Source organism: Passer domesticus, chromosome 1 (assembly GCF_036417665.1).
Source record: "Passer domesticus isolate bPasDom1 chromosome 1, bPasDom1.hap1, whole genome shotgun sequence".
Taxonomy (NCBI): domain Eukaryota; kingdom Metazoa; phylum Chordata; class Aves; order Passeriformes; family Passeridae; genus Passer; species Passer domesticus.
Genome location: NC_087474.1, coordinates 11,579,312 through 11,598,200, shown reverse-complemented (window position 1 = coordinate 11,598,200; position 18,889 = coordinate 11,579,312). Strand labels below are relative to the sequence as shown.

The following is an 18,889-nucleotide window of genomic DNA, read 5'->3' as shown; positions in this document are numbered from 1 at the left end:
GAGGGACTCAGTGCCAGGTGTGAGGACTTTGTGCAGAAAACATTGGAGCTGGGCATGGGAGGATGCTGTCCTGCTGCCTGCAGATGCAGTCCTTGGGACACAGAAAACCCTGGAGCAGCTGTGCGGAAGCAAAATGTTTCCTGATACTACTTTTTACTTGTCATTTTCAGGCTTGCTGATACTGAGGAGTTGTTTAAATCCTCATTCTGTATTTCACAAGAGCATGCTTGCAAGGAATCTTTCCTTGTTATAGGTATACTGGAAACCTGCACTGAAGATTTTTATTCATTTAAATATTTTTACGATGCCATTTTACTCACTGTCTTTCTCTACAGTGCCAAGCTCCTATTTCTGATATTTTTTCAAACCCTTTTCCACATTTAGCAAGTCATATTCCTTCTCTTAAGATATCACATTAAAAATTTTCCTCTGTAAAGATATATTTGTCTTCTAAATTTAGCAGAAAAACTGAGGATGAACATGTATGGTAAACATAGAGAAGATTCTCAGGTCACATCCTCATGGGAAAAGCTAAGTTTGTCTCTTGGGTTTTGCTATCAAAGAGATGAAAATTAAGTGAATGGAAAGATCATTTTAGTCCTTGAAAATGCATCAGTTGGAATGGGCAGAATAAAAGACTGCACATGAAACATTCTTTGTGGGAGATTTCACAGTACACTGATGATCCAGAGTCCTGTCCTTGATTCTCTATGAACATGCCAAAAGGTTTTGCATACTAATGCAGTTTTTTCTCTTATGACAGAATGATTTTCTCCAGGTAGTGATCAGTCATGTCTTCCATGTTCAGATTTTCCATGAATTGTACTCTTAAACATATTAAGCAGGATTGCTACTAATTTTTTTTCTTGCAATTTTACAAATGCAATTATTTCAGTTTGTTGTGGACATTTTGTCAATACAGCTATGTGGGCATCCTGCTAAATTCTCTAGAATGCCTCTGTAACTGAATCGGATCACATTGTCAGTTTGCAAGGAGAAATTTCTGCCAATTTTAGTGGTGAAAAGTGCTTAAAAATTACTCATATGACAAGCCAATGGAAAATAATGAATTACTTATGCAGCAAACTAAACTTCCTTGGGAGAGGAACAGAGGGTAATGTTTCTTTTCAGGTTTTCTAAGACTAGACCTGGATATCTGCTGTAATAGAATCCAAGAGTGGAAAGACCATTTCACTGATCCCATTTAACATCTCTTTTCTCTCTAGTATATTTTAGCTGGCCTGTAGTGCTCTATCACTTCTTTAACTAGAATAACTCTGCATAATGTGCTAGCTCTAGCAAATACTGAATTGTGTAAAAATAGCCTTACCTTGAATTACTGAATGCAAGGTTATATAAGTTGTTAAATATGGGATAATTATTCTACCACAGGATCATCAGTGGCCACATGTGCTCCACATAAGTAAATGGAAAGATTTAAATTCACTGTGTTAAGAAAAGGTCTCTAACGAGCTCTTAAAATTTTAATACCTGAACAGAAAATGTGTGCTGCACACACATCAGCTAAGGACAAAACTGCTAAACTTGGTATCAAGAAAATCTTCAAAAGAAGAGGAAAGTGAGAACATGTGAAATAATTGGCTAATTCTGTGACAAATTTCAATACATAACTGTGAAGGGGGTGAGAGAAGTCCCCCTCCCCTCAAACTTCTGCTCTTGCAACAGCCCACAGTAACTTGGCCACACAACCTCCAAAAACGAGCTGGCCTTTGGGAAATTCATCATTTAACAGAGAGGAAGGGAGAAGGTACATATGGAAAGTCAGAAGGAGCACAAAGGATGTGATGATTCAGCAAAACTAAACTCACAGATTTGCCTGTCTACAATAGAACTCCGTTTTTTATTCAGTCACAATCTGCACAGCAAGTAGCATATGGGCTGGTGGTGAGGGGCCATCATTTGTCATCTACTGACTAACTTGATATATAGCACATTTTTTCTATCTTTTCAATACATATGAAGTTAAAAATTATTTGAAAATTAATAAGGGGATAGCTAAGCCAATTCTTTTTCTCTTGCAAAGCATGCAGTTCACTGCACCTGACTGGGATGGGGAAGGAAAGTATGAAGTAATGGGAAAATTCTTAAGGGCCCACTTACAAATTGGTAATCAAAAAGGAATATTATCAATCAATTACATTTTCTGCTAGAATGCCCTTATGTTATAGAAAAAAAAAAAAGCTAGGGAAAAGACTTGAAAAATGGCAAAATCTTCTAAACGTCTTTCTGATGCATATTAACCAATGCCACTGCACTTATCTTCAGGTTGTGAAAACTGCCTGGACCATTTTGTCAATGTCTAGTTCATGTCTAGTCAATGCAGAAAGTCTAGTTCAGCTCCAAAAGGAACAGAAGTTTGGAATTTAATTACAGTTAAAGTTTTGCAGGGACTATATTTGGACAAACTCAATAAATAAAAACATTCTTAATTAAATTTTTTTGCACAAATTTATTTTCAAAATGTCAATTTTCTGGCAGATTCCAAAAGCTAAGAGCATTTTTTAATCATTCTAAAATACATTTTTTTTCTAGTGCAATATCAGCAAAAAACATTCTTGAAGTCTTAGTTCAGGTCAGGACACATTTCTAGCAATCCTTACTCTTTACAATGAAAGTGCAATTCAATCTAATGAAATTTGTTCATTTGTCTGTGTGTTAGCCCTGGAATTAGATGAGATGTTCAAAACACACAGAAAACTATGAGAAATGGTTATTTAAAAGTAAAAATTTGTGTTCTTTTTAAAATTTTGTTCTTCTGTATTCAAGTATTTTCATAAAGTGGTATTTGATCTGTGGTACACATGTGGAATAAAAAGAAAAACTAGAGATGAAAAAGTATTAGAATCAGCTATTGTGTTAACGTAATTTGAAAATAAAACTATTTCTAGTACTTTGTGTGTCTTGGATTAAAGAGAAAAAAGCCATAAAATGAAGGAAACATATTATGTCCTACTTATATAGTAAAGAGTTAATCAAACCTTAGCAAGCAGAGGGCATTAAGGTCAGTCCACCTATGTCACATTCTATGACAAGTTCTCGTGTCCACACGTAATCCTTCCCTCTTGCCAATACAGAACATTTCTTAGGGAGAAAAAAGGATTCCATAAGGTTTTATCACCAAGTTGTTAATCTGACCTTCAGCTCACAGATGCTTGCATATGTTTTTTTATATTATTCTTTGCTAAATGTTTTAGAGTCCCAAATAATTACTTTCTAACCTACAGTTTTAAATATGCATAGACTGTCATTATACTTGTATAATGTATCTATTGGCTGAAACAAACACAAAAGAAATATATGGAGCTTTTGTTATTAATTCTGACTGCAATTTTTTGTGAGCTTTGGTCATTTTAAGAATAGTGAAAGCACAAACAGTAGCATCTGCCAGAGAATATTGTGAGTAGCAGCATATCAAACAGCAGACAAGTGTAGAAGAAATCTTAGCAGTCCAGAATTACATTTTTACATAATCATCTCACTTTGTTAAGTTGAAATCTTTGAGTCTGAACAACAGTTCTTGAAATTCACTTCACTTTTATTATTGAATTCTGCCTTTTTTTTCTTTTAGTTTTCTTTTGTCTTTTTCTTTCAGAAAGCTCTAGATTTCCAGCTCCAATTATTTAATTACTAGGTCTATCATATGACAGATATAATTTATGAAAATAGATTGCATTTAATTATTCACGCAAGGTCTATTCATCACAATCTTCTTGAAAATGCAGATAGAAACTCCTTAAAAATTTGTAATAGCGTGCTTTAAGCTGTTAAGCTCTTCAGTACCAGCCCCATCAGGTATTGTAAGTTCAGGGGTTTTTCATTGTGTCACCTGCACCTGAAGTGTGTTCTTTTAGGCACCTCTTACACCTATAGAGCATGGAGAAGGCAGTCAGCTGATTGAACAAAAGAGGAAAACAAACAAAAAGGAGCTGAATCTATAGCAGGTCTCCAAGTATCCTGAAAAGTGTTCTCAAAAGGTTTTTTGTTTTGGTTTTTTGGTGGTTTTGTTTTTGTTTTTTTTGTTTGTTTGTTTTTTTGTCAGAGGACAGTGAAAAGGAGAAGCCATCAGCCCACAGCTGAAGGTCCTTACTGGCCACTGAAATCAGTTACCTGGTGGTCAATACAAGGTAGAATCAGGAAAACACTTTTTTCCCCCACCTTTTACCCACCCTCTTCAGGCACAGAAAAAGAGAGGATAGAGTCTTGCCAAGCCTCCTCACTGTGCCTTGAAGGACTCATGTACAGTGTGGGCATGGTGAGAAGCTGATCCTGTGGGATGAGCTGCAGGCTCACCTCGCTGTAATCAGACATCTCATCCTCTGCACCTTGGGCAGAACTTCTAGGGTAGGTTATCCAAAGCAAGTAAACTGGTAAATGTTGTAATACTGCCATTATATATTACAACATAAAATGTTGTAGTACTGGCAAAATCAAATACAGAAAAGTGACTTTTAGTTGTTTGTTTTTTTTTAAATAGATTTTTGTTCAAATAGAAAAGCTTGAGAGACATGTAAGTGTAGCTGCTACTTAAAAGGCTTGGGGTCTCCATTCCCATCTGTATTTTTTTTCTGAAATGCTTGTGCATTGCATGATTCAACCTGAACTCATGGCAGTCACCTTTAATGGGACAAAAGACCTTAGGAAAAACAGAGATTGTAAGAATTGATTCCAATTACTGAAAATGAAAACAAAAATATATCTGGCAACTTGCCAGAATTACTTGTCCCTGAGCGGAACTGGATAAAAGCCAAAAAATCTGGCAGCTTTGCTCTGAACGCAAATATTATCAAAGAGCTCTCATAAAAGTTTGTGAAAGATAAAGCCATACCATGTGAGCAAAGACATCATCCAATTACACAAATGCCATTTTGTCTGTTTTCCCTAGCAAAAGCTGTAAAGCAGAAACTACTCTTTTGAGTGTGCATGGGGTTTGAAAACAAAGCCAAATTCTTTCTCACTGGGATTGTATCTCAGGTGTTTCTTACCACATCTCTTGTCCTGCAAAATATGCATTTGTCCCAGATTTGACGAGTTAGGCAAACTTGTCAATGCTGAGCATTTTAGCTGATGGCCTGTATTAAGCTCTCATTTTTGGCTCAACTTTAAAACTGAATTAAGTGATCTTCTAGTTCACAGTCTGTGTGCTCAGGATGTTTAAGGATGGACTATAAGCACTAAATCTTGATAAAACTATTACTCACAAATCCTCAGAAGAACAAATAATACTTATTCCTGCTGCTTCTTAATATGTGACTATAAACATGCATTTCTACTAGATTGCAACTACCCTATTCATCCAGCTTTAAGGTGCCTTTCATAATGGAATCAGTAGAGGCTGAACCCAACCAACTGAGAGTAGAATTACTTCAAATTGCCTTAGTCTCAAATTGAACCTATCACTTATGTGGCAAAGTCAGGTGGCCCTATTTCCTAACACTGCAATCAGAACATTATTGACCATAATTTTAATTTCATGTTATTGAAATCAATGACTCCTGCAGTACAGGGAGAAACATTTTTCTGTTTTTGTTGCTGTTGTAGTGGTGGTTTGTTTGTTTGTTTTGTTATGTGGTGGTGGAGGGTTGTTGTTTTGTTGGGGTTTTTTCTGGTTTATTATAAATTTCAGATTATTCAATGAAATAAGAATCCTGAACTTAAAGATGAGGGGCTTAGCATGAAAGTGTCAAACAATCTGTGAGAATTAACTATCTTTCAGCTTTCCAAAAACTTTGGAAATGTTCACTTTCTTTCAAGAGTGAGTTATAATGAATTTATATCTTGTTTACATAACTAGTAGCTATTGGAGTTTACCACTATTACTGAGTTGGCCTGCCTTGGTCTGCCTGGTCCCAGCTGCTGAACAAAATAGCGGCACCTGTGGAGTTTTCTCCCCAGAAATTCTATTCAGTACCTGTGGTCACAGCTGGGCACGTGGAGACAAGTCCTGGCACGTCCCGAGCTCCAGTGCTTGAGGATGGAACTTGCTGATGTGGGATCACTCCTCAGGCCCTGCTGTGCTGGAGAATCCTTTAAGGCGAGGTGGAGAAAGGAGTGGGTCCTGAAGGAGAGTTTTTAATCCAGAGTTTTTAATTTGGGCCGCACGGCCTCTGAATCCTGCAACAACTCCAACAGAACTCTCCAACAAAACTCCCAACTGTATGGTCTGCTTGCCCTTTTACCTGGGGAGAGGGAAAGGGGAGGGAACACAGGGAGCACCAACCCAGGTATGAGGGGAGGAGGTCTCAGGTGAGAAGGACACCTGGGTGGGCCAATGGCCCCCCAGGGGGTGGAGAGCATCCTTTGAACCTGCCAATCACTCCACGCTCCCCTTGGAATTTCTGGGTTGACAGACGATGCTCAGCAGCGGTCAAGGGTGGGGAAAGGAGAGGTGATTGATTGACACCCCACCTGGGGAAGAAAACTTCAGGGAGACACCAGGGAAACTGAGACAAGCCATGACATCACATCGCAACAAGTAGCTCTTTAGGAGCCTTTAGTACCTAGGCTTCTTTTCTTGCATGGGAGATGTGTACCTGGGAGTATGCATGCAGTAATAGTTTGCTGCTTTTCAGTCCTCTATAGTGAAGCATCTCATTGAGATCATCCCAATTTCCTTTTTTTTTTTTTTTTTTTTTAATCTCACAAGAAAGTAATTCCAAGGCATATGATTTTTACCGGGTCAAAGGTAGGTGAGGTGAGTCCCATGATGACTCCCTTTTCCATTCATGAAAACATTTCTCTACTTTTCCTTTCTATTGTCACTCTAGAATTTCCATCAACAAGTAAGGCACAGTCCCTAAGTTTGAAACTCTATGGCACTCAGTGTAATAGGAAACAACTTCATTATGTATTTTTCATACTGCACCACAACTAGGAATAAAACTGTTTCAGGGAAAAAATACTCTAAACCAAAATGAATGAATACAACAAAAAAAATATTAAGGTGTAAGACAGTAATTTTAAATGTCACTGATCTATGCATATTGCAATGCACTACCCTTGGTGCAGAAACCTTTGTCAAAAATTTTAACATGGAGATGCTGCAGGTTGTTGTTCCCTTCTACATTGTAATTTAGTTCTATCATGATCTACTTGTTACCTAGGAAACAGATTTATGAGGAAAGTATGGGTGATTGTGTAAGGACTGATTTGGGTTTTGGTTTTAGAGTGAGAGTTTTTTTCAATTTTTCAGAAGATGAAAGTGTATTTATATTGCTAAATGCTAAAGAATTTCCAAAATTCTTCTAGACTTTTGTATTAGTTTAGGTATATAATACTATACTATAATTACAAAACATAATAAAGATTAAGTTTTTTTAAGACTCCTAATAAAATATACGGCCATGTACATATTGAGCAGCTCATTATCAACTCTGATTATGTCACTGATTTATTATTTCCATGATTATTCATGATACTACAAACTTTCTAAAAGCTTTAGCTGATCTAGTCATAAAAACCAGGGAATTCTACCATAAAAACTCAGGTGTTAAGAAATATCTTGTATTCAGATTCCAGCCTGTATCACATTAGATTCTGGTGGTTTCAGTACATCTATTTGGACCAAAATGAATTAGATAGTATCAAAGGAATTTCCTTATTATCTTGACCAAAATGTTTTAATACGGAAATAATTCCCACTTCACTTGATTCAGAAAAACTAAAATTTTTATGCTATCACAGGTTGTTCTGAAAGATAATAAGATGCTGAACATGAAAATTTCAAGGGAGAAATACACATATTTCAAAGATGTATTAAAGATCTAATACATGCATGTATTACACTTGTTATAATTTTTTAAAAATCTAAACCCATACATTAATTTATCAGAGTATTTCAATGAAAGAAGTATCAGATATGTTAGCATGAGTAAAAGTGAAGTATATTATTCTATGAGTTTCAAGTAAGATTTTGATTATGGAATAATTATTCATTTGGAAAAAACCTTTTCCTCATAAAATTTCTTTATCCTGCTTGTCTATCCACTTTCATTAATTCACTCTCTGCAACCAGCATGGATAATATCTCCATAATGCACTAAGACACAAAGCAAATTAGCACAGTTGCTATAATTTAAATCCAGTAAATTCCTAAAATAGCTTCCTGTGAATGCTACTGAAACAAAGCAGAAAGGCCAAAAAAGTGTACTCCCATATGCTGAAAAACCTGTACATAGCTTTTATTTACTTTATCACTTGCCAGTAATATGACTGTGCAAAACTTATGGTAATAAAAATGTATAATTCAAGCCTCATCACTCTTTGAATTTTCAAATATTGCAAGATATTGCTGTTGGGCAGGATTGGAAGGTCACCCAAAAATATTGAAAATTTGCAGCCACCTCCCTTTTTGACCATTTATCTCAAAATTTGGGAGACTTCACACAGATGTATTGGCCATTCCTGTGGTTTTACTTCCAGTTTTCTCTTTGATATCAGTTTTTTTGTAGATTACCTAATCAGTTTTGAATAAAAAATTCCAGTGGTAGTGTCCATATGGTATTATTTCATTTTCTTGAAACCTTCCAAGATATTTATGGTGGTTTTAGGTTTCAGTGATAAAATGTTTGGACTTATTGGAAACTATAAATCTAGGGATTGCACTTTTTTTTTTTTGCCTATAAATCTCATCTGTGATGCAAAACAATCTTGTATTAAGGAAAAAAATCAGTTTAGTGCTTATGTAACTTACAAGTATTTCAAACCCCATGCACGAATGAAGACAACATTCTTTTTCTTATACACAGAGGTTTAATGAAGCAAAGAACTTACCTGGTGCAATCTTTGGTATACTTTTGCTAAAACTGAAAATGATCCATGCTTATTTATTTATTTATAGCACATTTTGTTTTAATTTAATAATAATCTTCAAGGTTTAGTTCTATTATATGTTTGCTTATACTCTGGATTTACCCTTAGATGTCCACAGAACAGGACTGTGAATCATCTTCCACTGTAATATACAAAGGACACATGTAATTTACAAAAATAACTGGCCTGTTTCTTCTATAAAATCTGTTAAGCTATTTCACCTTTCAGGTCTCCAACTCCCTAAAAAACATCAAGAAATTTAATGCAAAAAAAGTACTAACAAAACTGGTGTGATTGCAAAATCAAGAGATGGAATGTAAAGCATTTAAAGGCTGGGAAATAATTTACTCTTCTTTTTAGAACAACATTACCTTGGGGTTATTTCATATAAACCTTCTTTTAGATATAAATTTTGTGGTTTACAATTTATTAACCAATATCCCCACCTTACATACATAGAGCAATGAAAAAACTTAAGATTTTTTTTTCTTTTTGAAACTATTTTTTATAATTTTCCATTTCAAAAAGTCATATACTTTTGCATTTACAATTCCATATATAGGTTGTGCAGCAACAGACCACACCCACTAGGAAAATAATCTGTGTGGGGCTGGGGATTTTTTGCTTAGGTTTTTTTGAGCTAAAAGGAGATCAGGTTTTTGGATCAGTGTACACTATTTATCACTTTTATGGGAAGGAGCAGAGCTCCTCCCAAGAGGTTTTGCTTGGCTCCAGCATTCCACAGACAGCAGGGTTGGGCAAGGCACACCCTGTCCCAGCCACTCCTCTTTGTCCTCCCCAGTGCTCCCCAAGAAAGGACGCAGTCACAGATGCCATCTCTGTGTTTTCCTGAGGTGTCTCAAGTTGTAGCTTGGCCTGGCCCATCAGCTCTGGCAAAACTTTCTTCACTGAACTCATGCCAGAGAATCTGCCCTGTAACCAAAAACACAATAAAAGCAGCGGGGCTGTGTCTAGTAGAAAAGAAAAACTTTTTTTTCTTGAGAACTTAATTTTAGCCATTAGACAATTTTGGAATTTTTTCCATTTTTCAGTCTGACATTTCTTTTAAGGAAAAAACCAGCATGCCATATTCACTTTTCCCTTCATCTCCTCTTCCACCCTCTTCCACCTACCCCTTCCTTTCCCTTGTAATTCATACAGAGAAATGGATTTGGGACTTACGGTCAAAAGGGTAAGAACTGGATACATCAGAATTAAATTTAGCTGCTGCTCTCTTTCCCTTGCAGAGGAGAGTAATGCTTTTGTATATTAAATTAAGCCATTGGCTTTTGGGGTTTGTTTTACAATGGTTTATCTTTTAAAGAAAAAATCAAAACAATGATTTAGTGCATGTAAACATGTATTTTAGAAAATAATTAAAATATTCCTTTTTATTTAATGATCTGCACATGAAAATAAATTTTATTCTCTGGTTTTTATTACTGGTAAAATCAATTATTCAGAAAAATAACATTAATTACAATTAGAAATACACCACTTGAAGTGTTAGTTAGTTACTGCAGGATCCCTGAAATGTTGTGATAGATTGCATTACATTTACTCCAGAGTTACTCTTTGGTATAAAACTCAATCTGTTTTTCTTTTAACAATATATTTAACAACGTAAGAAAGACTACAGACTAGAACATTACACCCTATGAGATAAGGAAGTAATTTGCTCAGGTGTGTGAGTGAAAAATAACCCAAGATATGAATTGACTGCTGTGTTAGAGTGAGTCAGCTTTAGAAAAGGGATTGCTACAAAAAAAATCTCTTCCTCTTTTTATAGGCAGCATATAATGGAAAGAAATCAACAGTTATATCTGCTGAAAATCAGATCACATCAAATACACTTCCCCTTCAGATATCTTTAGAAAAAACACTTTTAATGTCCATTTGCAGTTCTGGGAAGAAGAGAGTCCCTGATCTTATCTGCACCATTCACTGGACCTTTAACAACAGTAGTGAGGAGTGACATTGAATACTGTGAAATTCATAAACTGGATGTTACTCTCTGAAAGACTTTACGGTATAGACAGGTTTTTTGCTACCTTGTAGGACATTAAGAGGCTTATCTGGTTAGCAGAGTGAGAAAAAAAATGGCTATTCCATAAGATCTCTGGATTCCCCAGCAAATACATGAGAAAAACCTGCCAAACTTATTTTCTTCCTCTTTACTTCATGTCCTAAAAACTGCTGAAAAAAAAAAAAAGTTCAGTTACTGAAAGAATGTATCTAATTAGTATTAAGAAAATCAGAAATTACACAAACACCTTCTATCACTTTTTCTGAAAGATAGAAGTGTAGATGTATTTTTGTGAATACTGAAAGAGAAAAACCTTTTTAGACTTGTGAATATCTTGTCTAGGTATCGTTACTTCCTTGAGAAAACTCTTCCTCTCACAGATGACAGCCATTCTAGATTTTTTTTTTTTTGTTGTTCTTTGCTAATTGAAACCTTCTTGAGACTAGATCTAATAACAACAGTATTTTGTTCTTCTCTGCTTTTACCTTTCCTAAGTAAAATGTTCTGGTTTTCACTGAGGATACGTTTCTTTTGAGTGTTTTAAGTGGCTTAAAAGTTCCAGAGTTGACTGTGTTGCTCTCCTACTCTCCTTTATGCTTGTTTCTATAATGTTTTTGATAAATTACCACTATGATCAATGTTGCATTCTGCTGTAACATTTTCACCACGTTCTCAATTACTTTTTAAATTGAATTTAGAAGGATATAAGAATGCTACTATGAGCAATCCAAAAAATCCCTCTAGCTCTGCTTTCTGTCAGCAAGCACAGTATGAAATTCATTCTTAATATTATCCTTGAATATTAAGAGTGAAATTATCTTGAAAATTATCTTTGGGCTTGGTGATCTTCATCTGTGGAGGTTTTCAAGACTCATCTGTATCAATCCCTAAGCAACCCCATCTGAACTTTTGCTGACCCAGTTCTGAGCACCTCCTGGACTTCCTGTCACCTGAATGACTCTGTGCTGCTGTGATCTCCTGAGTGAGGCCAAGACCCTGCATCTTCTCTCCCTGCAGTCTTTCCTTAGGTTCTGAATAAAAAGAGGGCAAAAGGAGTCACTGAAGACCTCCAGAGCATATTACTTAGTCAGTTTTCCCAGTTCTACAAATTCCTCAGTAATCATAGTTCCAGATTCTCCTATGCTTTGACACACAGTCAAAGGAAAAAAAATTGTAATTCTTCATCAGGATTTGGAGAACTGTAAAGATCTATGTCAACTTTATCATCCCTTTCCTCTTACCATTACTAGGGCACTTTCAGGATGTCTGTCCCTCTTTTATCCAGACAGAAAAAATATGTAAGTGAATACCTCTTTTTACATTTTCTATTCCTTCATTTGCTCCTGATAAAGTAATTTTCAAATATATTTCATTTGTTTGCTCATTAATTTGAGATTTTTCTTATACTCACCTTGCTTCTTAAATTATATTGATAATATAAAAAAATTAATTTGTATGTATTTTTTTACAAAAATAACTACTATAATAAGTTATCACAGCTTCCAGCAGCAAGTAATACATTTGTTTAATATTTTTAGAAGCCACTGCTTGAAAGAATGAGTACAAAAATATTAAGTATCATAAGAAATCAAAAACATATTAAACAGGGAGACAGAAAAAGGTCCAGCATAAAACTATCAATAACAAAATGAAATACCACTTCAAGCACTAAAAATGGCCTAAGACAGACTCTTTCTTAGGAATCAATCATTCAAAGTTTATTAGGTCTTGATATTGTTAAATTTGTCTAACGTTATGACCCTTTGAGGAGATGTGTATGTTTTAATCTCCTGACAGGGAAGTCTAACAAATATCTCCAAAAAAAGTATATCATCTTCTCCAAGTCTATGTAATTTGTGTAAAACAAATATCTGCAGATATTTAGCTCTTGTAAAATTATTATAATCTTCTTCAGTGCATTTGCTCTCATCATGATTTTTCAACAGGAAGGTTATTGTGATACCATTCCTCTTTCTGATACTGAGCTAAACTCCAATCTCCACCCACTTAGCTTTAGTGAAACACTAGAGGAGTCCAGAAGAGGACTTATTTTTTAACTTCATAAGATAATTTTTAATCATTTTTTCTCAGGATACCTGTGGATTTCATATTTTTATTGCTCCCCTCCCATTGACTGGTCAGCCAACACGTGTTCCTTACTGCAGTCTGCACTACAGGGCAGCTGCAGGTTCCTTCATGGCTACTGCTGCCATTTTTTTGCTGTTTTTCCTCTAGCTGCCCTAATTCTTTAAGACAAAATGAACAGAAATGGGAACAAAAGTACTTTTTCAGCAAAATATTGAGTCCAGTGTTGCCCTTGCATATTACAAGAAAAATAAATATTCATTGGAAGTAAATTATTTCTTATGGACTTTTTTGTGTTTGCAAAAATATAATTCCCCCCTAAATATCTCTTTGCTATTTTTAATGTAATATTTTATACATTCTGAAATTCAATGCCATTTGAATGAACTTCCTTATTTAGAAAGCAGCCATATATACCACCAAAAGAAGAGATTTGATGACATGAGGAAGACTGACATCTGAGTTCTTATAATTGTTCTTACCCACTGGTTGTATTTATTTTCTCTGTTGGATGTTGGCACTCTACTATGTCATTTTCTTCCAAACTTTCCATATTCTAAACATTACTGTAATCTTTTCTTTTTATTCCTCTCTGGGACATTTACCATTTACAGCTGTGTCTGGAGCCTTTAGGCCCCATCTTACTGCACCTGACTGCTGAGTTGGGAGCCTTGGGCTCAAAATGCAGAGCAAACATCTCTCTTTTTTTACCTTGGCAGACAAGACTGACAGACATTTTCCACAGATGTTCTCCTTCCAGTGTTTGCAGTGGGACAGAAAGTGGCATGAGGAGATGGGTTCAGTAAAGCATTAAGAGATCAATTACTTGCCTCTGTTACCGTTTGGTGTTAAAGCCGAGAAAAACTCAGGCCCTATCAGATCCTTGTTGCCCTCCTGGAAACATTGACTCCATGACCAATCCCAGCCTGTCCCCCATCCCAGTTCCTCATCAGTTCTACCTTCATATCAGAGACACAGCAAAAGAGGCACTGCCTCTGTTAACAGCCAGTTTTAGGTATATCACACATCCTTCTGTTCACTTCAGCTTCTCTGCACTATAGCTCGAATTTTTAATTTTTTTTTCTTGTTTGTCAGGGCTTTGCCTCTTCATGCTATTTGCTACCTACATTTAGAGGAAAAAGAATCACAGTAGCCAGGAGCAGAGTTACTTTAAGATTCAGCAAGGATGCTCTATGGTGTATCATTAATATTTTAGGGCTTTTCCTCTGGCCAGCAGTGCCTTGCTCCTGCTCCTTGCACCGTGCTCAGATAATTCAGCTGTAGCCAGAACTGGATTGCAAACAGAGGGTTCTCTCTCAATGTGCTTCTAACAGAAAAAACTTTAAATATCACTTGAATTTTAAAAGGTAAGATAGCATTAGAAACTGTGAGAAAGAGAGATAATGATTCACCAGACAGAAGGGCGCATTTTTTCCTACCCTGTTGGTCTTCTACTAAGAGCAAGTAGAGATAGCAAATTATGCCTCAAAACTCTTAAAACTCTGAATTCTTTTCTTTTTTTTTTTTTTTTTTTCCTACTGTTAAATAAGACCCATATCAAAAATTGCTCCAAGTACTGTAGCTTTGTAGGTGATTCATCTCACAGGAATTACTAGAGAAAAAATATCCTTGTGAACTGCATTCATTGAGGTAATTTGGTGGTTTTCGTGTTTTGTTATTTATTGGCATTTCACAGACACTCATAATAATAGCTCAAAATCCACAATACTGTCATAAATCTAGAAAAAGTTAACTTTATCCTCTCACTTTTTGTTGCACACTTTGCTCCCATAAATCTTTAGCATTTCTTCCAAAAATAGAAAGAATATCCCATTGCATTTCTCTGAAGCAGAAAAAGACTGTGGTATAATTACATCTGTGATTTTGTCCATGGCACTGGTCCTTCTGCTTCAATTAAGTGGAAATCCTTGCTCCACTGGAAGATCTAAATTCAGTTTGGATACTGATTAAAAGCTTGTTGCTCTCAGGGGAAAAATGATTTGGTGGCTGAATTGCTCAGTTGTAGCACACTGCTGCAAGCTGATTCTGCATATTTCTGGTTGCTCACACTGACATTATTTTCCAACTGGCGATCTCTATGTTCACAGTTCATTTACACTTGATGCCCCAGAGATTGTTTTCTTGAGCAGGCATTTTGTAAAAATACAGTGAATTAAATCCCGTTCTCTGCTGTGCTTTGGATTGTATATTCTCATAAAAGCACTTTATAGACAAGGACCCTTTTTTCCTGACAATTAATCCCTTAATACTGGTTCCTGTGCTTACCCTAAAGTTTCCACTCCTCTACAATGAGTAATGTGATTATTATTTGGGTTTGGGTTTTGGGAGGGTTTTTCAGGCATTTAGCTTTTGTAGATTTTTTTTTTAGGGTATGTTAATGTTATTTGTTTTTCAGATCTGCCCTATACCTCCACTAATCGCTTGAGACACTGCACAAGAATGAATTATTATGAACAGTCTTTCCGTCTCCTGACAGGTTTGCTTGAAAAGCAGCTTGCCTGAAGCTGAATTCATCGCTATTCCGCTTATCTCCAAGTCAGCAAGGGACAGTTTTACAAATCTCTAACATAAGGCATGAAATGGAATTCAACAGCAGTACTGATTTTCTTCTTTGTATTTGGTTCTGGTCAAATGAATGGAGGCCGGTGGACTGCAAACACAAAGAGCACATTTTGGAATGTTTTCTTGAAATGTTAACTTTATTAAAATCAGTCACTCTGTGACAAAAACAGTAATCTCATAGAGAATCAACTCTCCCTGATTTATCTTTCCTTACATGTGCTTCAAAATACAACCTTGGGGTGAAACACTCTGAAAGCTGATTGCTTTTACTGACATGTGTGAGCCATATTAATATTTTTTGACCATTACATCTCTAATACATTACTGCTAATAAACTTTAAGAAAATATTTAATTAGCTTACAATCTCTAAAAGACATTACATTTTTTCAAGGCAGAGTGCTTCCCCGAACCTTTCAGTGTGCAGGGATGATCTCAAACACATTTTCCTAATAACAGCATTGTTAGTAGTAATTGATTTATACTCCTAGCTTGACTCCCATCTCTACACTTACATGAACAGAAGCCAAGTTTTTCAAGGACATATCCATATTATTAACTGCATGTGACCAGGGTCTCGATGACACAATCATCTACATAACCATACAATCAGGATGGACCCCAGTGTGGTTCATCTGCTGTCCCAAACCACGGGCAAGGGCCAAGCCAGCATTTATGACAAAGTCCTTGAGGCTGGAGAACCATTCACCTGCAGCAGTGTGAGTATGGTCACCTCTGATCACTGTGAAATTTGGGTTAACTGCACATGTGAGTTCTGCCACATGCTTTCAGATCTAGAGAAGGTGTTTTATCTCTATTTTCAGTAGTAACACAGCAGTCAAAGTCATCCATCAGGAAGAGTTCTTTCAGGCCTGGCCTGGTATGGTACGCCTGCTTGTCAGGAACAGAGACCCAAATAACCAGAACTGTCTTACCAATTAATTAGTAAGGTTATTGGCTTTACTTTGGCTCTTGCATCTTGCTAAAGCAACACTTAAACATGGAAAGAATCTTCTTTGTGCTCATCTTACCTGAAGATTGCCTGCTGAAGAAATACTTGTGGCAATCAGACAGGACCCTAGACCTGCCCCAATCCAGCTTTCAGACCTGTGTGTTTAGAAATGAGCTAGAAGTGACTCTGTGCCTGGATGTGCTTTGTCCACCCTGAAACATTCCTGGCCCTTGGACTGTGCTGTCACTGAGGAGCAGGGTCAGAGATCAGAGACACGTTTAAAGAGTGTTATCACATGCCAGCATTCATGACTCCTCAATTAGACCTGCAGCCCTTAAGGGCCTTGTTGCCCTGATCTCATGGCAGCTAAAAACTGACCTTAAACTGCTACAGCTTATTTGCCTGACCAAGGACTTTGAGATTTGTCACAAATAGAACCTGACTCAGAGAGTTTTATATGCAGGGGGAGTGCACTGAAATTCTGTGGATATAACAGAATTATATAGAAACATAGAATAACCTGAGCTGGAAGAGACCCATCAGGGTCATCAAGCCCAACTCCTGGCTCTGCACAGGACACTCCAAGAATCACAGAGTCTCGTTCAAACACTTCTTGAACACAGATACTCAGAAGCTGCCTTTTCTCTCAATCTCTATATGAGACACCAAAAATTATAGGCAAAAATTTCATATCAGTCACAAGTAGGCTAAGTCCATCCTTGTTTAAAATTCTTTTTTTCTTTCTCCCATAAATACTTGTAATTATTCAGAGAAAATTTGGAAGTTAGACTGGAAGTAACACTCTATTAAAACCAACAAGATGTTCTTTGTACAATTTAGGGCTCAACATTAGTGAAAAGGCTGAAGTCAAAATGCAAAGCTTAAGACTGTTTGCAACTGTAAAATTTTCTAGTATTGTAACAGAATAAGAGACTGGTAACTGCAAATTGCAGTACTAATCCTTAATGTAATTTAAGAATTACTAATGAACAGTAAGTTTTTTCTATTATTTTCTTTTTAGTTTCATCAAAAAGACCAGATCAAGTGCAAACTGCTATTGTAAGGATTTTTAATCAAATGCAATTATATAATTAATGATACACTACTAAGCCATGGCAGTCCAATTACCATTAATAAACATTTCTTCAGGGGTCTCTAGCTCTTCATAGTGAAGACTGGCAGAGAATGGATTCCTATTAGGCAGCTCAGAGCCCCTTGGGCTCTGTCATAGATAAATAGAATTTTACATGCTTGTACTGCTCTTGTCTTATCCTAGCAGCTCGCCTTCTAGTCGTTCTAAATAAGTTAGGCTTATTCTGTTGAAGGCAACTTAAATTCTGAATAGAATGCTATAACTAGCAAATGCAAATGCTGGAGCACAGCAGTGTTACACATTGTGTTTTCTTCTAGTACCAGCAAATTTCAGGGTCGAAAATTTCACTGCAGTTGAATTTCTCAGTGTTATGAATTTTATTAAATACTTTTTCAGGAAAAAAAAAAAAAAAAACCCCAAAAAACCCAACAACAACAAAAAAAACCCCAAAAAAACCCACCAAAAACCACTTTTTCCAGGAAAGTTGTGTTTAAGCAGCCAATAGTCAATGTTCACACAGCTTGAAAGTGAACTACAAGAACTGAAACTTGTTTTGCAGTAAGTATGTTAGAGATAATATCATTGTCTCTTCCTCTCAGGCAAATTCTCATAAAATAAACAAGATGCAGTGGTTTAAAGAATTGTGGAAAGGCAGAGCTAGAAAGCAAAACAAGAGGGGAAAAAAAGACCATAATCTAAAAGTAACTGACTATGTGGACTCCCTCTTCCCAAATAACAGAACGCAGAACATAGTGACAGAAACAAAAGCTTTTCAAATCATAGAATCGTTTGGGTTGGAAAGGACATTAAAGATCATTTAATTCCAACCCCCTGCCTTGGGCAAGGACACTTTCCACAAGATCAGGTTGGTCAAAGTCCTGTTCAACCTTGTTTTGAACACTTCCAGAAACTGGGCACCCGCAGTTTCTCTGGGTAACCTGTGACAGTGTCTCACCCCTCTCAATATTTTTTTGTGGCTCATCTGTCATTGCTCCTGCAAGACATGGCTTTTAGTTATGTTACTGGGGAAATATTTTGTAGAGCTCTAGGGAGAGGGTTTGATTTATTGGGAGAGGGTTTAATTCTGTTTCTTCTGTAGATATTCTAGGACTTAATCCAAGACAGAACTATTCTGGTAATGAAGAAGGAAGGGTGCAGAGCAGCACATGCTTTTCACTTAAAAGGTTGAACAGCTGTCACTGCATGCACTGCAGGGCAGGGGCTGCAGGCCCATTGCTGTTCTCCAGGAAGTCTCCTTACTCCTGCTGAGGATACAGAGCCACCAAGAATGATCAAGTAATAAAATCCTCATGTGTGTACATG

General features: G+C 36.4%; 1 long non-coding RNA gene across 1 annotated transcript; it reads left to right on the top strand.

Moving 5' to 3' along the window:
• The first annotated feature begins 4,146 nt into the window (after nt 1-4,146).
• Nucleotides 4,147-15,600, top strand: LOC135287063 (uncharacterized). Its single transcript, XR_010350961.1, has 3 exons — nt 4,147-4,362; nt 4,496-4,528; nt 15,438-15,600. It is a non-coding gene; the product is annotated as an uncharacterized LOC135287063 (long non-coding RNA).
• The last annotated feature ends 3,289 nt before the right edge of the window (nt 15,601-18,889 follow it).